The sequence below is a fragment of the Taudactylus pleione genome, unplaced genomic scaffold (genome assembly GCF_031769625.1).
Source record: "Taudactylus pleione unplaced genomic scaffold, aTauple2 ptg000758l, whole genome shotgun sequence".
Classification (NCBI taxonomy): Eukaryota; Metazoa; Chordata; class Amphibia; order Anura; family Myobatrachidae; genus Taudactylus; species Taudactylus pleione.
In genome coordinates, this window is record NW_028285160.1 from 3,076,137 (window position 1) to 3,102,327 (window position 26,191).

The 26,191-nt window shown below is 42.7% G+C and overlaps 1 protein-coding gene across 1 annotated transcript in view; it reads right to left on the bottom strand.

Moving 5' to 3' along the window:
* Positions 1–26,191, bottom strand: part of ITGB8 (integrin subunit beta 8) — a 145,903-nt gene that overhangs the window by 113,737 nt on the left and 5,975 nt on the right. The gene's annotated exons all lie outside the window — the stretch shown is intronic.

A 26,191-nucleotide genomic window follows, 5' to 3' on the forward strand; every position in this document is an offset into this window, starting at 1 on the left:
TCTTCTTAATATATATCCATCACAGCGATACATTTTATGTTTACAGTGGACAGAATGACAGTCTCAAGAGAATTAAAGCCCCAAGGTTGAACCGTGCAATTAAACATCTAACTTGGCTGGATTAGAGAGGGTTCATATTTTTCTAGTCAGAGTTTGACAATGTATCTGGTCAGCTAATTGGAATGGGGGATGTTGATTGGTCCTTTGGCTATATAAGTAAGGGGCTGGCACCTCTGAGGTCTCGCTTTTCCGCAGACAGCACTTACGGGTGCCATATTTGAGCAAAGCTTTTTGGGATAGGAGCACTATTTGGCGACCAAGTTGCACAAGGGTTAGTGTTATATATTATAACCCCACTATTAGTCGTTGATGATTATTTACTCATGTACTGGGCATGGTGGTTATTACTTACCTGTTTTGCCTGAGCTTTAGTTTGCAACTAGTTGAGTATTTTAAGTAAATTACTTAATTGATAAAATTTCACCAGACTTGAGTGTCCTTGTTTTTATTATATTTAGAGTGGATACATTTATTGTTTAACAAATGTGTCCAATGTTCGGTTTAGTTTTTTAGGTTTATGTTGCCCAGGACAAATATTTTCTGATTTAGGTCTATAGTGATCAATTGATTTAAGCTGTCTCCACCTTTTTCTATATTTTATTTCCTGTTAGAGAGTGGATGAGTATAACTATAGCGTAACAAAATATGGCCACTGCCAACAATTCCTCTCTGTCATATATAATATAGGAAACTTTGGAAGTTCAAGGTAACAATATCTCTGTGACAGCAGACTATTTATATACAGCTGTCCTTGTGCTCAGCATGGTGAGGTGGCATTGTCTACAAAAGGATCACGTTTCTGCTCCTTACAGTAGACAGCGCTGGCCATATTGTGGAGGGTTTAGAGAATTGACGAGAATGGAGCTCCCAGCCTAACTAAGGTGTTCCCAGCCTAACTAAGGTGCTCCCAGCCTAACTAAGCCATTTTAGTATTTCCAAACAAGTCAGAATTTATACCACTTTGAATTTAGAACAACCTTTGTGCCCTTTAGGAGGACTTAATAGAGGAAGTGATTTATTATAAGCTCCAACAATAAGGGTTGGTCTAAATGTGACAACAAGTCCCACCCTGAGGCCAAGTTGCACACATGTGCAATTCTGTCACAGACCAAAAATCCGAAACACCAAAAAAGTTGCCAATATTAAAAACAAAAAAATGCAATATGGAATATGCTGCAGAGTATACCTACTGTGACAAAAATAAGCTACAATAGCAAATAAAAGAATTAAGTTGGTTAATAAAAGTTGATGAAGTCCATGTCAGTGATGTAGCTGAAGGCTTGCCTTGCTTTTAGTCACACCTGTCCTACTTCTGGCTGTCATTTGTCCCATTGTCTTATAGCTACCCCATTGTTTTCCTGATCACAAGTACTAATGGCTGCAGTTTCACAATTAGCTGCAATTTCCTTTCTATTTCTAGCACTGTGTTACCTGTATTAATGAAATGCCTGTTGCTAAGCACTATTTGATATGCTCCCATAGTGTAGGCTGCGTTGCGCAAAGAGTAATACAGATGTGTCCTCTTGCATTTTTGCTGCTCGCGCTGCAAATGTGCGCACGTATCGCACTACTTGATTAGCCGTGGCTGCGTGCTTCATGGCACGCCACGCCGTGCACTGCGTTCACACAATGCAATCCTATGGAGTTGTGGGTGTGGACGCAATGCACGTACCCGTTCGCGGGTGCGCGACTTGCTCCATGCGTGGTTTGATTGTCCGCACAATCGGCAAAGATGCAAGAGGACATATCTGTAGAAGCAGCAGGGAGGATCCGTGTAAGGAAGACCACCCCTCAGTGTAGCAGCCCTTCCCACCTTCTGCCGACATCGCCATCTTTGCAATGAGATGTTCAATAGAGGATACATGCCCAGAAAATAAGAGTCTTTGCAATCACTTGTGCTGGCGCCATCTTTCTGAAGATATAACTGGAAACATATCAGATTACATAGGGGGGAGATGCTCTGTATGCACACTGCAGATTCTGTTATGGTAGGGGCCCGTGTGTACCGCACCCCCATTATATGCTACTGGCTGTAACTGTAGCTGGATATATAGTTTCTGCTGTCCAAAGTGAACTAACTCATTCTGGTGCTATACAATCCCTTATCACTGCACTTTACCAAAAGAAAATCACCAGTGCAGCTGGGCAATACTTAGCTGCCTAACCGATACTGGCCCACAGCAATACGGCTTAACTACAGCTTCACTGGACCAGTCTATTCAGATATGTGCAATAGAGCTGGAAACTCAGATTTGTGCTTTCAGTTCAACTACAGTAATATATAAAAGACAAAAATAATAAAAAAAAAACAATATAACTAAAACATATTTTAAAAACCTTAAAACTGCTTTTGAAAAATACGTTCTGTTTTTAAATATTTTTCATCTGTTTCTGCCATTCTTTCATGTATTGCATACAGACATGTCTTCTCTCTCTGGGGGAGATGTATCAAGTCTTAGAGGGTGATAAAGTAGAGAGGTTGCCCAAAGCAATCATCAGCTTCTGTCATTTATCTAGCACAGTCTTTGAAATGACAGTAAGAAGCTTGGTACATCTCAATGTCTGTATTTAACTATATTATACGTTTCTTGGCATTTCCTTATTGTCCTCAGAACACTTTATAGCTTTCTCTCATGCCTCACAGCCGGTCAGTGACAGATAACTTAACTTTTAATCTCTATCTCATTTTTTAACACATACATGGCTTTTCCTATTTCTTACTGGTGTTGTTCTTCCCCTTACTACACAGCAAATGACACCCCACTCCTTTATACATTTGAATCCCTGCACATCATGCCCCTTCCCTTAGCAGAATCAGGTGCATTACTATGGCCATCCCACATTATCCAACAGAAAGTCATGATATGCCCATATCTGATCAACTATTGGAGCAGGTTCCCTTCCCACTTATCTGGTAATGGGGCTACTGCGGCTCCGGCGATGGTTTTTGGGTCCGGTGGTTAGGTGATCATGTCATGTAGCGGTACAGGGGGCCAATAACCCTAACCCCTAACCCTTCCATCCCGCACCCTAACCTTCCCCAAAGTGCCTAGCCCTAAGCCTTTCCTTAATGCCTAACCCTAACCCTCCTGTCCTGTAGCCTAACCCTAACCCTCCGCTGCTGCAGCCTAACCCTATCCCTCCCAACCTGTAGCCTAACAATCAGCTGCTGAAGCCTATCCCTAACCCTACTGTCCCATAGCCTAACCCTCCTGTCCTGAAGCCTAACCCTAACCCTCCACTACTGCAGCCTAACCCTCAGCTGCTGCAGCCTAACAATCCTGTCCCATAGCCTAGCCCTAACCCTCCAATGCTGCAGCCTAACCCTAACCCTTCTGTCCCATAGCCTAACCCTCCCGTCCTGAAGCCTAACTCTCCACTGCTGCAGCCTAACCCTCAGCTACTGCAGGCTAACCCTCCCGTCCTGAAGCCTAACCCTAACCCTCCAATGCTGCAGCCTAACCCTCAGCTGCTGCAGCCTAACCATCCTGTCCCATAGCCTAGCCCTAACCCTCCAATGCTGCAGCCTAACCCTAACCCTTCTGTCCCATAGCCTAACCCTCCCGTCCTGAAGCCTAACTCTCCACTGCTGCAGCCTAACCCTCAGCTACTGCAGGCTAACCCTCCTGTCCTGTAGCCTGGCCCTAACCCTCCACTGCTGCAGCCTAACCCTAACCCTCATGTCCCATAGCCTAACCCTAACCCTCAGCTGCTGCAGCCTAACCCTAACCCTCCACTCCGTGCACATTGTGAACATGTCAACATTCTGCAGATGTTGACATGTTCTATGTTGACATCCTAACAATGTCAAAGTAGGGTTTTGTGTCCAGCGCTAACCTTGTGAGTATGTGTGTATTTAGAGAGAGATGGTGTTTTACAGATGTACATGAAAACGTTATATATATAGAAAGTAGGTATTTAATTTGATTTATTTATAAAGTGGAGTCACAGTGCTCCTGTTGGTAAAATTACTGTCCAAAAAACAATAGTACTCTCCTGTTATTGATTATGGCTCGTATTGGATGAGGTAAGCAGGCTCCTTTAGGGTGCCTCTTTCCATATGGCAAAAATTTGTGCCTACGTCTCCCTATAGCCAGATATTGTACCAGTAAATTGTGTATTTGGAATTACCCAGAAAATGCCAGTCCTTTCTTACACCCTGGTTGCAGGTTACATAAGCAGACTCCTTTAGGGTGTCTCTTTCTGTACAGCACCTTGTGTCTACGTTTCCCTTTTAACACTGTATGTGACAACCTGAATCAGCTAATACAATAGTTGTTTGGTCTCCAATGAGTAACCCTGCCGTACGGAAAGAGACACCCTAAAGGAGAGTACTATTGTTCTGTGGATTGTAATTTTACCGAGGAAGCACTGTGACTCTTCTTTATAAATAAATCATATTAAATTAAATACCTACTTTTTATATATATAACGTTTTCATGTACATCTGTAACAGACCATGTCTCACTAAATACACACATACTCACAAGGTTAGCGCTGGACACAAAACCCTACTTTAATATACTACTTACCTCCCAAGTCTGGACAACTCGTGTGCCCAGCAGCTTCCGAGACAATTAGTGGAGACACTGTAGCGCTTGTGTACTAAAACCCTGGAGAATTATCTTAACAATGTCGACAATATAACTGTCGGCCTGATGTTGACTGCATCCCCTTTTCAAGACGTGGGTACATAACTCTAAAGCTGCATACACACGTAAAGATTTTCTGTCCAACCATCCAACTAGTTGAATGGTTGGAATGAAAATCTGGTATGGTATGGGAGTAACTGATGATCAGCAATTTGCTCTCAAACGACAGAAAACAGATGAAAATGGTCGTTCAGACAAGTTTGTTAAATGTTTGATCTAAACAATTTGTTCAAACAACAGTTTTTGTCCTTTTTCCGGCATTTGGGAGCAAATTGCTGATTGTCATTTGCTTTCATAACTTACCAGATTTTCATTCCAACCAATCAACTAGTTGGATGGTTGGACAGAAAATCTTTACGTGTGTACCCAACTTCAGTTTTAGAAATAAATACAACTAAACAACTTTATTATACACATGCTTTCCCAAAACTTCAAACAAGGGATCTCTGCTAACTCAGATTTGTGACTATCCTAAAAGGACTCAATGCCAAGCTATTTTTATATTGGGCAGTTTTGGGCTGGAATAAAAAACAGTTTACTTACTTTCAACCACAAAGATCCAAGGCCTGTGTTTTAGCACACTACTGGCTCAAACCCAGGGAAAAGGTTACATTACATTGTTTAAACAATATTACTTTCTTTGCATATCCTTATACAATATATGCTTGGTCACTCTCATTGGAGCAAATATCCCATAACCCGGTAAAGGGTGAATGCTAACGTGCTATCTAAATGTCACTTGGCATTGTTAATGTTTTAGACTCTTTTGCAGGAATACTTTGAAATGTAAGCAGAGCACAATTTTAACCAGTAGTGGGTTTTTCTGAAAAACATCAAAACTTCCGGGAAAACTATTTATTTATTTTATTTATTTATTTATTTGAGGTTTTTTTTTTGCTCTTTAGGTAACGATATAGGAGGCAAAAAACTAAAGGTAGATGTTTACATCTATCATGGCTTAAAAGAAAACAATATAAATGAAATGTTTTTTCTATCCAGAATTACTGTTGAATTAGGACCATGGTAGCTCATTCAGATCCGCTCGCTAGATGTGTTCGCTCGCACCCAGCATATGCAAATCCTGCGTACGCCCAGCAAGGCAGGCGATCACACGACAAGGCATTAGCACACCCACTATGTCTTGGCATGCGATCACTTTGTGTATGCAGGCGCCCACCAGCCATTCATAAGACGCCCACTTGTGCACGTCATCTCCAGGAAGTGCATGAAAACATTGGTATGTCGACCACCATCGGATGTGCTCGCAGCGCTTGAGGTTGACTATACCCTGCTGCAAGCACTGCGATCACTTCATTTTGAAATTCAACCAGGCGACGAGTACAATGATGCTGCCTGTTAATTATGCATGCCTCTGAAACGGCATTGAGACACTCAGGCACGCCTGCGTTCGTAACTCCACTCCCCTGTATTTATTATCCTGCCCCTGTTACCACCCACAAACGGCCTCTCCTGTCACTCATTCAGTTGGGCTGTCTATGCTGGGCGAGCGAACGCTTCCCGATCTTTTGCAGTGGTTCGCACACGTGCAGATAGCAAATGTCGGCCAACTATGAGCGAACGCATCCTAGCAAGTGGGTCTGAATCAGCTCCATAGGCCTGCCAAGCTTTAGCAAATGTTTTGGGGAAACACTGTGTTACTTTTTTTATGAGTACAGTATATTGATTATTAAAGCAATATGTTTATGCTGTTTCAGCAGAAGATAATACAGCTGACATGGAAGGGGTTAATGAGCAAATTCTAATTTCTGGTTTAATTCACAGCTACTTTCAATAAATAGCACATGCCTTGTCTTCAGTAAAATAATACAGGTCTGTGACAGTGATACAAACCATGCCTGTATGTAAAAAGAAAAAAAAAAGGTTTCTATACTTAAATTGTAAACACTTCAAGCTGCTCAGTGATCAGATAGAAAACTAAAGCTCCAGGCCAGATATATTTTGTTTGATGGTTTGTTTGCTGCGTATTTCTATAAATTTAAAAGACAGCATTTCTGTTATCAAAACCAGCGGCAGCCGAGCAATCACATTAAAAGTACTTGCACTAAAAGCAACTGAGGGTTATTTACAAGCACCTTGTGCGGCTGCTCTTATATTTGTACACAGAATAAATACTGTGATTCGGTTTCATGGCTCAGGTGTTCTGTGTGATCACTAAAAGATGTATCATGCTATGTTACTTCTTCCGTACATGATGCTTAATTTATCCTGATTTTATATAAGAAAGGCAAAATAACACTGGGGGTGCCTGTATTCCATATGCTTTACATTTACATTCTATTTTAAATAAATTAGTTTACATGCATAATAATATGTACCTGAAAAGCTAAATTAAAAAAAATAAAATAAAATAGAAGCGCAAGGTAAAGTAGTGTAAAATGCCTACACTTTAGAAGCCTCTTGGCCTGATTCTAGGGGGTATATTTACTACAGTGTGGGATTTTAGAAGTGGAGATGTTGCCCATAGCAACCAGTCAGATTCTACTGAACTTATATCTAGCACCTTCTAGGAGATAATAGCTAGAATCTTATTGGTTGCTACGGGTAACATCTCCACTTCTAAAAACCCGCACTTTAGTAAATATAGCTCTAAGTTGCATGGTACCCTTCCCCTGGTGTAAACCCTGCATCTGATTGTGCAAACACTGAGACGCCAACTTTGAACGTCTTAGACGATGTAATACCGCTTGGTGCACTACCATTGGTAGCACTACTGACACTTACACCAGCCCTTTGGCAAGTGCAGATTTTTCACCTGAGTATGGTCCTCAATGTGAGCGATTAGGTATCTGTGTACACAACCACTTCAGCAACCCACCGTTAATAAGCCCATAAGACGGACCATTTTCATGCATCTGAATATCCAATACCCAGGAACGCCCAGCACATTTCCAATACAATTATGATACCGTGCGTCCATGTCAGATTAAGACTTGTGGGGGCCCCTATCCAATAACATTGACACACACAGTGCCCCCCCTTGTATGCCCCACAGTGCTTCCCCCCAATATGCCCCAAAGTGCTCTTGTTTGCTAAACAGCAATGCCACCACCACTATTACAGTGTGGGGGGCCCCTATGTGTTTGGGGACCCGGGGTGACCTCCCCTGACACCCTCCCCTTAGTCTGGCCCTGCCGTGTGTCTCAATCACAACTGTGCCGCTGTGCGTGCATACCGTGGAACACAAGCACCGTATGAGTTAGTATGGATTTTCGCATACACGTAATAACACAAACGTGAACATCGAACATCAGCATTGCGCGCGACTCAGAATCAGGCAGTATGTCTTCTGTATAATACGCTCTGTAAAATTGGTAATGCCTACAAATCTATATTATGCATTTCCATTGTTGCTGAAGTCAAATCCAGATTTAGGGCCATATCCAATTAGCCACGGTAAATTACTGCGGCTAATTAGCTCGCCCGGGGCTCGCTCGGGGCTATCCAATTAGCCCTGCAGTCGACCTGACAACGGCACTTATCAGGGTTTTATTTCGGGACCTGATGTGTCCCGAAAAATAACCCACGATAAAGGGCAAGAACACATAGGTCTGCGAGCTTATAGCTGCTCCTATGTGTTAACAGGCGAACTATAATAGGAATAATAGGAAAGGGAGAAAAAAAATATCGGTGATAATCGGCCAAAAATCCCCATTTTTCGCCGATTGCGGGGATCAATCAGCGCCCGAACAGTGTTCGGGGCCAATTGGATATGGAGCTCATTTGAAGTAGGTCATTTTCCAAAATGCACATATTTTTTTTCTAATAAATTATGAACAAAAATGATGGCCCCTACAAAAGGTACAAATCTGCCGCACAAAGGTACTGTACTAGATAGTAAAATGTTATAATTAGCTTTTGCAAGACTTAAACACTTTGCCAATTGATTAATGCCACTGTTTTATTGGGTCTATTTATCAAGATGCACTAATACAAAGGATCTCTCACCACAGTTTAATAATAAGGGAGTGACACCATAGCCCCCAACATTTGGGAGATTAGAATCTGAACTGCAGCATGCTGACGGGCGTAACTGTGACATAACGGGCATTGCCACGCCAGCAATAAACGTTTACAGCAAATAAACGCCATTTGCAGCTGAATACTCCCCAACCCCTCCCTCATAAATTGTAACAAACATCTTGATCATGGGACAGTCCCCACAAATCTGAACAGCCCCACCAAAATCTGAAATGTTGGGACAGAGGTGTAACTAGGGTCCACAGTGCTCAGGGTGAATAAAAATGGCACCCCTTGAAAACTGTTTTTTAGAATTCTTATATTGGTACTAAAATAAACACACACTGGAAACAAATTGAAGAGCAGGCAAAACATCAATAAGACAGCGATGAACACCTGTGCGTATACATATTAGCTATTGTGGAATGAACTTAATAATAGTGTAAGTTGCGGGTGCCACCATGCTCTCAGGACCAGGGTCGCCAAAAGGGGGGAGGGGGTACTGATCGAAGGACCTTAAAACATTCTTCTTCATTGTGATGTTCAGCTGCTAACATATTTGCCCATTACGGTATCTACAAAATCGCTAGTTTTCCTGTGTAACTCTATGCGATGCAAGAGATAACTAGTGATGATTCTGGGCGAGACATGCCATTCCAGAATGTCACATTGTGGCTATCATATATAATTTAATTACACTGCACCCAACGACTGTGATCCATGCCCCTGGCCTCTGAAGTCCTCTAGATTTATAATTTCAATATAAAAATGTTAAGTCATTCCAGCGACTTTAGGGCCCCCTAGAGCCATCCGCATGCAATGCATGCCAAGTCACGTCTATGTACCACTTGTCCTACCATTATTACGCCTTAGAGTAAGAATGTATGTAATAGTCAGCAATATTAGCTTGCAACTGCGCATGCATGAGCAAGTTTCTACAGTTTACACAGAAAAATAAATGATAAAAAAAGTTGTATTACCAAAATGCTTCATTTCCTGATATGGCAATAGCGTTACAAGGTTTGCAGGGGTACATGAAAGTACAAAGAACAACAAGAGCAGAGATCACTACACTATAACATTCCAATGCAGCAGATTTGTTGCTTGTTTAATGGCCCACATATTAGACCCAGGGTATATATGGGGTAGGCAGTGTGTGTCACTCCAGCTGCTGTGGAACTACACATTCCAGCATGCATTGCTACAGTTTTCGCATGCTCTAACAGCAAGACTGTTGCAGGGCGTTCTGGGATGTGTAGTTCCACAGCAGTTAGATTGACATGCGTTACCTTCCCCTGGTGCATAAGTTTCTATGTAGGGTTTATATTATCTGTGATTGTAGAATTTATCAATGAAAAATATAAGTTATCCTACACAGAACTCTCTTCACATCTGTACATTCACTAGCAATGTGTGAGTCAGCGTAATGCTTACCACGCTGAGGTGAAATTAATATAATCAGTTTGGAATACACCAGTACTGCAAGTAGCCATTGTACTATGTGAAATAAAATAAGCCGGATGCATGAAGCTTGCTTCATTTGATGCCACAATCTTCCGGCCCCAGTTTAATTGGAGCCGGACATTACTATTTCATGTAATTGGGTTTGTTATCTTGTTAGTGTATGTACTTCTTTGTTTTCTTTTATACTACAAGAAAACTACCTTGTCACTCATATCTATGGTTCCCATCCTGGAGATTTCAAGCTTCTGGCATTACAAACCTGACACTTGCAATGCTTATTTTTGGAGAAGTCAGACTCAAATTACACCTGGATTGATATAAGTGAGGATATGTTACAAAAAAACGGTTAACTTTATTTCACGAGTTTCACAAGACTATAGTAACTTATTTGTTCCAGGCCTAACTGTGAAGCAAATTTCAAAATGGCTGCAACATCATAAACCTGTGTATGTGATCATTTGAACGAGTGCAGCTGAAGCACAGAACACACAATATTACAGAGTGATGCCGGGTACACAGTGCACAGATATATCTGTAGATGATGGTCGTTCATATACACTGAACGACCATCTTCTTCCAGGCAGCCACGGACCACGCGACCCCTCCCCACGGCTGCCGCTGCATGTGTATGGGAGATCGGCTGATCGCCCGTACACACTTGCCAATGGACAGATATGTCTGCAGATATATCTGTCCATCAGCTGTGCAACACAGCCGACACGATATGTCTTAGAACGACGTCGTTCACAGACATATCGCAGATACACACTCGATGACAAGCACCCAATATATTGGCCATTATATCTGCCAGTGTGTACCCAGCTTGAGTGCATTGCATCTTTGGAAGCAGCTGCAGTGTGTAAATATGCCAATGCTGCAGGAAACGTCTTGTGTTAAAAGATGCCTCCTCTGTGCTTGTGTGATCCGCTGTTGTCTCACATCCGTTGCCGAGGCCAGTAAATCTGTGTAAGAAGATGCAGACACTGGCCTCTGCACTCCCAGAAAATGAGGGAGACATACCCCTGTTTTCAGGAACGCTGCTTGGTGCCACCTCCTCCCCGCCCCCAAACAACCGCAGCCTGTCATTTAGGCTGTTGGCTTAGGGGGTACAGCGTGCAACGCCGTAGGACTCAATTTGCACATGTACACAATGGGTCATGCGCATACACAGTTCCCCTCCATCTGAGTTGTGCGCAAACCATCGAATCTTCGTGGAACTCTGAATCAGGCCCACAATCATTGTTGACACAATGGGCTAGATTTACTTCTCTGGTGGTTTTATATGGACATTTAAAATGGCAATAATATTAAGTGCATAACTTGCACTGCTTTTCACTTAATATTATTGCTGCTTTAAATTTTCCAGGTCATACCCGCTGAGAAGAGGTGCCTTGCAAAAGCTGCTGATTTGTAAATCTAGCACGTTACAGAATGCTGAATATGTTACGTACAGTAGTTAGTATCGAGATAACAACATAGCAAAGAACTATGGGATTCTGATTAGGACTGAATACAATCAGTGTTTGTTTTGGAATTCAACCATATAAGAAGTGTTCTTAGTAAGACTGACATTTTGCCAAACCCACAACAGTCTGAACCTTTTAGGTAAACAAGGTACATGTCTAGGGCATCACAGTAATGTTTCAAATCATTTTGTTTATTTAATATTCTTATTTGCTACTTTCTTTCGCTAGTGTAGAAAAGCATTTTGAGGCCTCTTCATAGTTGCACACAAGCCAGCACTCGCACTACATACACGGAGCTACTGTAACTGCGGACGTTTACCCATAAGATGAATTCAGCTGGGTACACACGGTATGGTGTGCCCAGCAATGCGATCCACGATCCGACGGAGGACATATCAGGCGGTCCCCACACACAGAGCGATCTGATGCCCGACTTCCCGATATGTCGCCCCCCCCGCATGAATCAGCATAGAATCGTACATCGCTTCTCCAGATCTCTTCTGCCTGCAGAAAGAGCTGGAGGAGCTACGGACGACCCCACGGGAGAGCGCAGCGGACGATATCATGCACACACACGGAACGATATAGCTGCGATATCGTTCCAATCCATCAGATCGGCTGCTATATTGCTCCGTGTGTGGGGGCCTTAACACAAATGGGACCGCACCGTAACCATCCATGTGCTTGTGTAATTAGCTTTCAGCATTATCAGCATGGACTTGCACCAGCCTTATACGTGGTGCAAGTGCGTATTAAATCAGACGGATCCCTGCACACGCACAACTCAGTTAAGCCCACAATTACATCTACATGCCTTCGACAAGCCCTCACTAAATTTAGCCTAATCAGAACCACCCGGTTGTCACTCAGTTAGGGCCATTCAGGTGCAACTGGAGTTACTACAGCGAAGAGTACAACTTGGAATCACCCATAGAGGCGTGTGCACGGCTAGGAAGCATGGGCAGTACTACAAACCACAAGATCCACCCGCGTAACGGACTTGCGTGCAAATCTGAGTTGTGCACAATTGCTAATGATGGACATTTGCCCTCACAGGGGCTGATTCTGATTCGCAGGGATCTTTGTTCACAGATGCAATGGTTATTGCAGACAGCGCACGGGCAGATACAAATGTACTTGTCTTTCCATATGTCCGTGCTATTCTGAGCTGGACGCAACTGGCCTGAGTCTGTCTTTCCATGAAATAGGGCGTTTTGAGGCATGAACTGGGCGGTAACAATGTCATCGCACATAACAACGTTGACTTGTGGTTGTGTCGTGGGCATGTATGTAATGCTCTGTGCGATGCTGCGGAGTGTGTACAGGTAAGGGAAGCCTGTTGCTGACGGATCTCTTGCACGGCGCTGGTGCAAGTGGAGATTCTAATGACGGCGGATTGCGGTTGCCGGCGCAATATCAATGGGTGGCAGAGGTTTCCGCTTCCACATGCACAATCCCCCGCGTCAGTTGAATGGATTCTCGCGTTAGCATACATGGCTGCCCACAACTACAGCCACTATGCGTGTAACTCAGAATAAGCCCCACAATGTCTGGAGCAACAGCAACTGTAAATATAGCTTTGAACTAACTCTTAAGGTGCCCACACACATAGCAATCTGCACACAATCAGCCGATGTGTACGATTTCCCTTGAAACTCTCCCCGGCAGCTCTGCACACGATCTGCACACGATTTGGTGTCCAATCTTCATACAATCTCTCCTGCATCCAGACTTTCACAGTACATCATGTCCTAGATTGTCAGACCTGCCCTACAGCACTGCAGATCTGACGATGCGATGTGCGACCAGCGGGGACGCGCATCGCATCGTGATTGTGAGTGGGGACTCACGATTTACTCAGGATTTGGCCATAATTTACATGATCTGTCGTTTCAAAGTGTCGGAATCGACAAGATCGGGTAAAATATCGCTATGCGTGTGGCCAGCTTTACAATGGGGCAGCCAAATCTAAATAATGATTCCTTATTTGTTTATTGCTAACTGCAGCTGCAAAAAAAAAGATGTCATTAGTTAGGCCCCTCCTACTTTATTTCCATATTCTATATAGAGCAACAGGATTCAGTATTGGACAATTGAAGTTCTGCAAATATTGAGCTAATTGCAATAAATGCCTGGGATTTGTGCGGGGAACAGAGGGCCTGATTCAGACCCGTTCGCAGCCGTCAGCAGCCTGAGTATGCAAATCCCTCGATTGCTAGTAAGACATTAGCATGCCCACTATGTCGTGCCGTGCAATCGCTGTATGTATTTAGACACCCACCAGCCTGACACAAGATGCCCACTCTCCCTTTGTAACATACATCATCTCCAGGAAGTGTATTAAACAATCGGTAACATTGAGTAAAATCGGACCCATAGGCAGCACATGTGGCTGGCCATGTGACGTGTATGCTGACGCTGCGTCTTAATTATGGACGCCCCTGAAACGGCGTTCAGACGTGCCTGCGTTCGCATCACCACACCCCAGTTACCATCGACCAACCCCTGTCACCACCCACAAATGGTTCGTCCTGTCACTCATGCTAGCGGAGCATCTGTGTACAGGGTGCGAACGCTTTCTGATCGCATGGACTAGTTCGCATACGCGCACTGCGTCTTGTACGCCTGCACAGATTGCAAACATCGGCAGGCTATGTGTGAAGCCTAGCGACCAGGTCAGAATCAGGCCCAGAGTTCAATAATCATGTATACACTCACAATTAAACAGCGCCAGAACTAAACCTGCCTCCAACAGCTACTAAACTTAATTTAACTCAGTAGCATTTTTTTTTTAAATTCAAACTGTGGAATATCTCTTGTTTATTTCACTCCATTTATATCAGGGCCCTCGCAGGAGCTTTGTAAGTCACCAGAGGCCTGTATGAATATAGTTTTACTGTCACGTGTGAAAAAACACAGGCACTTCAGTCGTTTGAAAGAAAGAAGAGGAAAAATAAAAGTGACTGAGAATGTGTATGTAAATAGAGAGGGCTATATATTCCATAAATGTCATTTTAGAAAAACAAGGAAGTGCATTCAACACTGGGCGTAGACAGGGCAAGAAAGATACCACTGAGAGTTAGTGGGTGGCTGATTAGTATCTGATATGGCATATGTAAAACAAATCAATGCAGCTCTGCAGTACAAACAGACTTCCACTTGGATCATAAGCGCGCTCCCTAAATAGCACATTCTTTAGGAACAATACTGAGTCTGTATTAAGGCGGAGAGCAAACAGCACTGAAATGAAACACTGCAGACTTGACAAAAGTGGCAAAACCCCTCAAACTACTGTAAATACTTACAGTTGTTTCAGACATTTCACAGCCAATAACTTTATGATTGGAAAGTAAACTTTGACTCATTTTCTGTGTTCAAATTGGGATTGTTTTCTTGCAGTTTATAATGTATCTATTATGATATCATTTACTATAACTCCTTTCCACAAATGGTGGAAAGTATTATAGCACTCAGTAACAATCATTAAAGTACAAAAAAAATATCTAAATTTAGAATGATAAAAGTTATGTGCATGAAATGACAATTACGTTGAAAACTGATCATTTTAGTTTGGGTGGAATATCCTAAATTAAACCCAGTCCCAAAAGCTTACTTACCTTGTGCCTGGCATTCAGGCTATTCAACGCTGAATGTCTGAAGACAGACTGAATCAGTAGCAGCAACAATGGGAGAGATGTATCAAAGCTTGGAGAGAGATAAAATTTTAACCAGTGACGGCACCAGTGGTGTGGCTCCCCTATTTGATTGTTGGACTGTGCTGCAGCCCCCCACCTCTGGAGCCATCACTGGACTTTCAACCCTCAGCTACTAATTGTCATTTTTTAAACACAGCCTGTAAATTAACAGTTAGGAGCTGATTGGTTGGTACTTTATCTCTCTCCTCTTTACTCCCTCCAAGCTTTGATAAATCTCCCCCAATGTCTTTCCGCATAAAAATATTGTTTTGCCTATAAATAATATGGTTGCTTTAAATTCCGCTTCAAAATCGCAGAAAACTCAGACCCTATTACTTTGGTCACATTCCCTGTTGTCAGACAGGCAGCATAGTGTCCACTGTCAGCGGCAGCTTCTAGAGCAAATGGGGCAGCAGCTGGTCAGTTAAGTAACATTTTGGGCATCCATCCCAAGCTTTAATTTTAAGATTGATGTAATAAGGTTCTGTAGGACATTGCTGGCATGAACAAAATTCTCTTAACTATAGAGAACTATAAATGGTCTGGGCTCTATTCAACACGTGGTGAAGAGCTGTAGTGCCAGCATAAACCACAGCAAAAGGCTCAGTCACCACTTAACAGAGAGTTAACAACTGGAGAGGTTTGTCTGGCCTTACTCTACTTTCCACACTTTACCGCAGTCCCTATAAACCTCTATGGGTACGGCGGCTTAACTCAATTTCTCATGCAACAAAAAGCCTAGCTTTTATTCCACTAAATCATACCTGCCAATTCGGGACCAGTGGTCAAAAATTCTATCCGCAGAATTCTAGGCAACTGGCTGTTCATTTGCATATCACTGACTCCTTCACCAGAGGTTTCGTCACTTAAGCTGGGTACACACTACACGATATTGCTAACGATGTGGCCGATTCTGAGCCGGATCGTGTGTCGCATCGCTGGGTACACACGTCGTTTAGTGTGTACCCAGCTTTAGGAGCGCAGATTTCCCCTGGGAGAGGCAAGGAAGAGGCATGTTCAACTCCTCCTCCCCCTTCTCTCCTTTATCCTTTATTTATGGTCTTAATATAATCAATAGGGTCCATTAGACTCCTGTTATTATTATTATTAATAATAATAATAATAATAATAATAATCATGCATAACTTTTAAATAAACTTTAATTTAATAAAAGGCTTTTCATGCCAAATATTTAATCTTATTTTCTTCTTTCTTCATTCCTATCCCACTATAGTCCAATCAGGAAAGAATAAAACGCACATGAAAAAAAAGTCACGTACACACACTAGTGCTGCCCAACGCTAAATGACCAAAGGACACCTAGTTCTGCCAACCAATCCCCACACTGGTCATTTTGGAATGACTATAGAGGTAGGGAAAAACAAACAACAATTCTATGGACCTCCATTCAGTTCATCTGGCCCATTCACCTAAGTGGGGTTTCTACATTTAGTGCACATATTGGAAAACACTATTAAAATAAGTTGAAATGTATAACAAAAGCTTTGATATTTAGTGAACATCACATTTTTTAAAAATGTACCCAATATCAAATATAATCAATCACCCATTATTGCTTGATTTTGGAAGAAACTTGCCATTTGGCAGATAAGAGAGTTTGAACAATTAATTCACCTTTTTTGGCTGCAGAGAGACAGAAAAGAATATATACAGTAGTACATTATCTATCTAGTGCAAGTTAAACATGAAAGCAAATATTTAATTGGATGTTGCAGTTCAGTGTAGACCGTTATCTTTGAGCAATGTTGCTAAATATATTCAGATGTATGCGAGCCAACTTTTAAAATTGATGCTTTGGCCATACGTTCCAACTTTCTGCAGGGAGCGCCACCCGATTTTCGGGAGCTTCCCTCCCGTTCAGAGAGAGTAGGTAAGTATGGCTTTAGCCCCCCCTTACCCCACACTCCCAAAAAAACTGAAAAAGCCATGCATATTAATAGTTATTCACAGCTGCAGCACAAACAATCACAAAAGCGTCTCCTATTTCCCCATACCTATGTACTAAGCAGAGTGCACGTTTAAGACTTTATTATTAGTGGTTCAGGGGTTTACTCAGCATTGATTTTTTTTACAGAAAAAATAGGGAATCTATGATTTCCGGATTTTTTAATGTAAATCCCCTATTCAGCAATGGGATAATGGAAAATATAACGCAATTATCTTCTCCACTAATTCCCATCTCGCTGAATACCGCACTGCAGGGATCAGCCATTGATCTCTACAGTGCTTTAACGTTTTTTTACTGTTCAGCATAGCAAAAAGTGTTAAATCACTTGATAAATTACTTTATATAACGCCATTTTAGAATGGCGTTATATGAAGAAAATGCCTTAAATATCCCGAAAACTGCAGAGACAGAGGGAATATTTCCCATAAGTCCATGCAGCATCTTGTAAGCCCGCCCAGTCTCCGTCTGAGCTTCACAATGATCGCCTGCAGGTAAGGCCAATCAGAGCCTTTTAAACCTGCCGAAATTGATTGACAAGTGTATACAGGCTTTATACTAGCCTGTATACATGTATATTTATGTGCTATTATATTTAAAATCTATATATACATTTTAAATATAAAAGCACATAAATATACATGTATACAGGCTAATATAAAGCCTGTATATACATGTCAATCAATTTCGGCAGGCTGGAGCTGTACTTACCCCTCCGTGGTCACCGGGAAGCCAGGACAGAGACTGTTCCTGAGCACATGACTGACCGTGTGCAGAGGAACAAACAGAAGGGATTGTTTTCGGGATCTGTCGTTTACAAGCTAAGGGGGAGATGTATCAAAGCTTGGAGAGAGATAAATTGGAGAGAGATAAAGTACCAACCAATCAGCTCCTACCTGCCATTTTAAAGGCTATGCTAGAAAATTTACAGTTAGAAGCTGATTGGATAGTACTTTACCTCTCTCCACTTTATCTCTCTCCAAGCTTTGATACATCTCTCCCTTAGCTTGTAAACGGCAGATCCAGAGTCTGCATGTGCTTCATCCCATGATTGATATTACAGGGATGATTCTGAGCCGGACGCAGATTTTCCGTACGGCTGCGGAAGCCTGCTTATTAGTTTATGCTAATGCGAGAAATCATCCATGGATACTAAAAATATGGGCAACTGCATGTGGAAGCCTATCCTACCTGCTATACTTACGTCTATAGCCGCAGCCCTCAGCATTCGTATAGGGAATGCACCAGCCGCATGCTAGGTGATAAACATTGGCAGAAAAAATGGCCGTCCAATCCCCACCCTCATACTATGATCGAGCAAGGATGTTGGCTCACACGCCTACGACACTATCATGACACTCCCACAAGACAGAAGAGTTTGTGCAATCGCATGGTAACCGCCCAGTTACCATCTAGAAAAGCCCATTTCACAGAAAGTGTTGTCTGGCGACCAACAGATCAATCCGTATGCGCTAGCGTTCTCTGTCTGTGCTGAAGTCCGCGAGGTCCATGTGCTTTGTAACTTGCGTGTGACTCAGACCAAGCACCTATGCTGTTCCTGTTTGGCCCAGTCACCAAATAGAAAGTAAAACTGGCTGTACAGTAGTTAAGTTCAGTACTTCAAATCTGACCCAGAATGCATTACACTTCTGATAAACTGCACAGCTTTACAGTAAAACTGTATCAGTGTCACAGAAAAAAAAAGCTTAAGTGTTACATGTATAGCTTCACTATCATCATTCATCATAGATTAGTGCAGGTAATGTTATTATAGGACAGCAATAGGAACCTGAAAACAAATCAGCTCATGCTACTACTGTACAGCCACACAGCTAGGACTATTCAGTCTCCAGAAACATTTATCCTGTGAACAGTAATGCTTTTATAAATCTAATTACAATGAAAAGGCGTGCTTTATGTTTTTATCATCAAAGATGAAAAAAGAAATAGTGCAATCAAGTAGGACACTGGTCTCAAGCATAGAACTATTTATCATAGTGCAAGTTATTTGTTAAGCACCATAGATGGGCACTGCAAAGTGTCTCAGTTTTGTACCCATGCGGCTTCCCTCTGCAATCGGGAGCAGCCTCCAAGCGTAAATGCAGAGCCGGCCCTAGGCATTGGCAAACTAAGCAAATGCCTAGGGCATTTGGAATGCCTAGGGGCTTTCAAGCCCGCCTAGGGCCGGCGGAGGTTTGGGGCAGGTATGGCCGGGGCACCTGCTGCCGACTGGGCAGAGACTCTGAAAGCTGCTATTGCCGCTGGGCAGCATCCACAATCGGGCTCAGAAGCAGCAAACCTTCTGTTTGGCCACACCTCTTTTCAGGATCCCATGGAGGGGGGCACCACCCAAAATCTTGCCTAGGGCACTAATTTGGCTAGGGTAAGTGCGTAAATGTGCACTTCATTGTGTGTATAGGTGCAATAATCTCCTTTAGTATCGGGCCATGCCTAGAAAAGCACTTCTCTGACTAAAGCTGGCAGAGACTTAGGTCCGTATTCAATTAGAAGCGAAAAAGCCGAGATCCGCGAAAAAGTATCACCGATTTCGCCAGGCGAAAACTCATCTCCATATTCAATTCCATCCGCTTTTCGCGTACGCGGAAAGTCAATACAATGTGATAGGCGAAAAAGATTCACCTCTGAATAGCAGGAGAAAATAAGTGCAACATTTTTGTTTTGGGGTGCAAAGGTGGGGAAACCTCTCAGAACCCTTGGGCCAGCCCCCGAAAGGACAACTGCGTCAAAAAAAATCCTAAAAAAAACACCCCCAAAAAGTACTTTAAATCTTGGGTCAAAAAATCACAAAGTGAGGGGACAAGTTCCAAACTAGCGAAATAAGGTTCTGGGGGAGCTCTAAGAAGGGGTCAAATGTTTTTGAGATTGCAGGTGCTTTTATGATGGTGGAAATTCGCAATTATTAAAACTGCACTTTAGAGACATTAAAATATGCTTGCACCAATTTTAAGGTACCCCAAATTTGACAGGACTACTTATTTTCTCCCCAAAATACTGCTTTATGCTATTCTTCACCACTTGTGCAAAGACGCAAATAAGTGGCAATTGTGCGAACCAGGAGAGGTAAGTAACACAATGGAGGCACTGGGCTGGCAAATAAGTGTGTGTGTGTGTGTGGGGGGGGGGGGGGATTCTGGGCTGGCACATAAGGGAGGACTCTAGGCTGGCATATAAGGAACATGACTCTGGGTTGGCACATAAAGGAGAACTCTGGGCTGACACATAAGGGGGGGACTCTGAGCTGGCACATTAGGGGCAGGGCCGCAACTAGGGTTGTGTGACCTGTGCCATGGCATAGGGCACCGCTGGGCAGGGGGCGCTGTTTGGGCCTGTCAATTTTCTGTTTCTTATTCTCACTTGTAGCTTCCTCTTATTTTATCCCCAGCATATCCTGGCCTCTCCTATCTCTTCCCTGGCTCTTCCCCTTGAGGTCATGGCCCTTATTCGGGTGTGTTATGTCCCTATGTAAAAAATGGGGGAGGTGCCAATGCTCTTTCTGGCATTGGGTACCAAAAAGTCTAGTTACAGCTCTGATTAGGGGGGAACTCTGGCCTGACATATAAAGGAGGGACTCTGTTGGCACATAATGGGGGGGGGGGGACTAGGTTGGCACATAAGGGGGGGACTTTGGTCCAGCAAATAAGGGGGGACTCTGGGCTGGCACATAAGAGGAGGACTCTGGGCTGGCATATAAGAGGGGGGCACTGAACTGGTGCATAAGTTGGGGGACTCTGAGCTGGCACATAAATTGGGGGACTTTGAGCTGGCACACCAGGGGGGACTCTGGTCTTGCACATAATGATGGGGGAATCTGGGCTGGCACATAAGAGGAGGACTCTGGGCTGGCATATAAGAGGGGGACACTGGACTGGTGCATAAGTTGGGTACTCTGAGCAGGCACATAAGTTGGGGGACTCTGAGCTGGCACACAAGTGGGGACTCTGGTCTTGCATATAAGGACTTGGGAATCTGGGTTGGCACATAAGGGGAAGGGACTCTGGGCTGGCACATAAGGGGAGAACTCGGCTGGCACATAAGGGGGGAGACTCTGGGCTGGCACATAAATCTTCATTTACTGATTGCAATCCCATACTCAAACATTACATACTCAGAAACTTGGAAACTTCTGTGTATCTGTATTAAAACAAAGACAGCATGCAGTTAGAGTTCTCATACAATATAGATGTCGAACATGCTGTAAACACATTCAGTTGTTGGTGTTGAGAAATTAGGTATGTTATACAAACCTTGCATGGATATCTGGCACAGAGAGAAACATAAAGCTGTCAAACATAATACTTGTTTTCCACCTCACTGCACCCTGCAAAAATAACATGACTATTATGTTGTTAAATGAGCTCCATGAATAGAGGGAGGTGGAAAAATCTAACCTTTCTACCGCACTGAGGAATTCTAATGGCAAATGCTTTGGTCTTTATCACAGCACAGTTTCGTAAATGGTTACTCTGTTCTATGACATTCCAACTTCATTCAATAAATGTATTATTATTACTATTGTGAGGCCTTGGTTTCATCTGTCAAACAGAACTATAAAATTAAGTTGAGCGTTATGGCCAGGATGTAAAGGAGTACGGATTTGCTGCGACTTATAAGATCCCACAAAACGCTGTTATTTTCTATGGAGTATTGGCACCCAAATCGGCAGATGTTATAGGCAGCGATTTGGAGGTTGAGAAGGCAAGCTGCCGGCGTCTTAACCGAGTTTCAGAGTGTTTTCCATGATTGTTTTGAAAACAAAAAATATATTTTTAAAAAATAAATAAAAATGCCCCCCCCCCTCAACTACCACCACCACCACCACCACCAAAATAGCACAACCTAAACAGAAGAATGAGACTGTAAAGGAACCACACAAAGAGACTAAAAAATCTAAACACGTAAACAAAAGCATATACTCTATGAGTAAGGAAAAAAGGGAGACAAAGAAATAACACACACGATGGGGGATGGGGTAAGCTGGGGAGGGTTAGGGAAGGGTGAAAAAAAAAGAATTCAGACAGCCTAAACAGGTGAAACAGACTAAAAGCATATTGCTGTGAACGTGGCGCGGAGGAGGCGGGCGGGTCTGGAGTCATGACGACGCAATCACGTCATTGTAACCCCACCCCGCTATACAATGCCGTGATTACCACCGTTGTGAAGCGGGGGCAGAACAACAATGACGCGATTCACACGAATGGAGTCATCGGCCGTGAGGCTTGCCCATTTCTCTTCGGGCGGCCAGGAGTGCCACCTGGTTTACATGAGCTTCCTGGCCATTCTGGGAGGGTAAGCAAGGATGACTAGAAGAGAAAAAAGAAAAAGAGAGTTCATCTTGACCCTAGCCAACCTCTGTGTAATGGCACCAGATTGGTTGTAAAGCTATTGACGTCAAGGTTGGTTGACTGTGAAGGATCTTTTAAGGGTATAAGTGTATTTGTCCCTAGATATGTAGTGGCTCCAAGTGACCCTGACCTACCATTTACATTAAATTGAAAACAATATCCTTTTAGACTTTCGTTCACGATAATCAAAAATAAAAGCCATGGTCAAACTTCTACGTTGGCCAACATGTACCATTTCCAGTATTTAGTCATGGACAACACTATGTTGTCTTCCCCCCCCCCCCAAAAGAAAATCTGTTCAGCAAACCAAAGTTAAAGTTTTGCCAGTTGATGAACATGTCATGCTAAAATTGTCATATCTTTACACAGTAACACAACATCGCCAAAGAGCAGTAGCTTTAGAAAATGTGTGAACCTTGTGGGGCAACACACGGAAGGGGGTCCACATCCCCCTGATCCAGCGAATGATGAGTATTACTGGTATTTACTATTTACAATACATATATTCATAAAAACTGAACTATGGGATCATGAAGCTGTTTCACAGACTGTTTTCTGGCACTCTATCGCTTTTTTTATAATTGATAAGTAATGCTGTCCCAATGACCATCAGTAAAGGGCATAACTTTACAACTCACATTTTGTGAGCAGCAAAACTAGCTTGTAATGCTATTTGTAAATAATATTTCTATGAATTGGGATTAATCATGTCCAGGGCCAGCCTTCAGGGGTAACAAATATGGCAAGACACAAGAGCAACTAGAACAAGTCATTTGTTTTGTGTATTCCTGTGCGTGGAATTCCGATTCGCTGCCAATGCTTACTGCAGGTAAGGCAATCTCAGCCAGTAGACCAGTGGCCAGTGGTCCAGATTATTTTGGCTCATAACGTTTGGAGCTGGTTCTTATATTTGAGACATATTTGTTGCCACCTTCTCATGTTATAACCAGAGCTTGGTGCTTGTTGTACCACAAAGCTACTGAGCAGCATTATGCAATCTGATTGAGTGACGATATAGCCAGGGGTTTTCCACAAAACACTCAAGGTGTGGTCAAATAGCGCCATGGTGACGGTCTATCGCTTTTATCATTTACATTAATGGTAACTTATTGTGATTTAACACCTGTTAAAAATATAAACTACAAACATGTATTTTTAGATGATGCTTTTTGCCACCATCAATCTTACAGCCACTTGTATGATCAAGAGCTTCATTGATTAATCCATACACTGTGTAAATAGCTGCAGGAATATAATGTTAGGCACATGTGCCATAGTGCACACAGCTCGCTGCTATGACTACTGTAACTTTATTCAGCATTTTTACCAAGAAAAAATGTTAGGAACAATTGACTGTGACTTTGCCTTTCTTCCAGGGACTTCCAATCAGTGGAACAGTCATAGTATTTTATATTATATTATCATCATATTATTCATTGGACAACTAAACATTATTTAGATATCATCAATAAGATGTACCTCTTTACACTCTTTTTTGAACACCATGTAAACAGGCAACTTCTCAAGATTCTCTAGAAAAAATAAAATACTTACACATAAAACTATTAACCAAACCATTCAACATACATCTCTTCACTTATCTGAAAATATCTCCCAAACCATCATCTCCGCTCTGCACAAAATCTGCGTCTCTCATCTGCACGCATTACTTGTTCCCATGCACGGTTACAGGACTTTTTTCAGGCTGCACCCACTCAGTGGAATGCCCTCCCATGCACAATAAGACTTTCCTCCAGTCTCCAAACCTTCAAGCGTTCCCTAAAAGCTTGTCTGAAGCGTTCTACCTCTTCAGACAAGCATATCAGATTCTAGAACAACCAACATAACCTTCACTATCTAATTACATCCCTTCTTACAATCCACACATAACCGCACATATTTTTTCTTTCTTCACTTTCACATCCCCCTAACCCTAGGCCAACTTTCCTGTGTGACTAGATCATACAGCTCACCAATAACCTCTGCAATCTGGCTGGATAAATTTGCAATATGTAGCACCTATCCTTGTTTATCAACACCTATTTCCCTACAGCTTGTAAGCTTGCGAGCAGGACCCTCTTACCATTATGTCTGCCTGTTACTACCTAGATTTTTTTCTATAAATGTTTCCAATTGTAAAGTGCAACAGAATATGCTGCGCTATATAAGAAACTTTTAATAAATAAATGGTGGAGGGCGTTTAAGTTCCCGAACCAAATCTCACCCAAATAATTAATATAATTATTGGTATGGTTTGTCTTAAAGGTTCCCCAAAATGTTTTATCTGCTCTATTGATAGAGATTCAAAAATAGGTCCTATCCTATATATAGGAGTACCCCATATTTGTCACTGTATCGCTTACGCGTGATCGCATGTAGCCCCACCCCTTAGCTGCAGCATGACTGACATGTTGCGGCATTTGGGGGGCGGAGACCAGGATCATCCTACAAAACAGGGGTGCATCACTCCCGTTTTGTAGGCATGCTGAGCCTAGGGTCTGCGTTGTCGGACATAAACTTCCTGTACCTGGATGACCAGTTCTGACAGCCAGTCTGAGTAAGCTTCGGCTTACGTGGACTGGCCAAGGGCTGTGACCCTCGCAATGGTGATCCGATACTCAGATTGCAGATGCATGCAAGAAGCGTCTATTTCCTATAGATGCCTCCTGCTACATTTGCATTTTAGTTGTACGGTATTGCCCGGATGCTTCCAATACCATTCACATCAGAATCAGGCCCAATGTTTGGCTGAAAAAGTCAGTAATTGCAAACAAATAAATATTATACCAGGAGTCAGCACTCCCCCAAACATTATTGGCAACACTTGTACATTGTATGATATAACAGATATATATTTTGCCAAGATAATTTAACACAACTGTCAATAATCAAATATGGAAAAAAAATTGTTTTGAAATTTGAACCGCCATGCCGAGACAAGACCAGTACTCGGTAAAAAAAAAAACAGGTAAGAAGACTTTGCCAGATCTGAAACAGCTCTTTTTTATTTGCCCATAAGGCAGATTTATATGTATCCTTTTACTCTTGGTACAGCACATATATGGAATCTTCTGATTCATGTGCATTTAACAATCTCACACTTAAGCAATACATCTAACACCCCACTGAATGGTAAGAAAAAATTCAGATGTCTGTGGCTAAATACACAGTCATAAAGATAGTTACTGTATGAATGCCTCCGTTCTAAGCAGATAGGGAGAGTTGTATAACACCAATCAGTTTCTAGCTTTCATTTTAGGGTTGATACATCGCAGCTGTTGCCTGCAAAAGGCTAATCAGCACTTCATTTTTTAGCTTCGAAGGTTGATCCAGTAGGGTAACGTCATCTTCAGATGGCGTTGACCGTTTTGTGCTTCTGGAGGTATTCCTATAGGAGCCTCCATCTTTCTCTGAAGTTTACCCTGCCGCCTAACCCAAAACCCTCCCCCCAGCAGTCTAACTGTAATCTTCCCCTCCTGCAGCCTAATCCTCCCTCCTCAGCCTAACCCTAACCCTCCGCCTAGTGTCTAAGCCTAACCCCTAAACC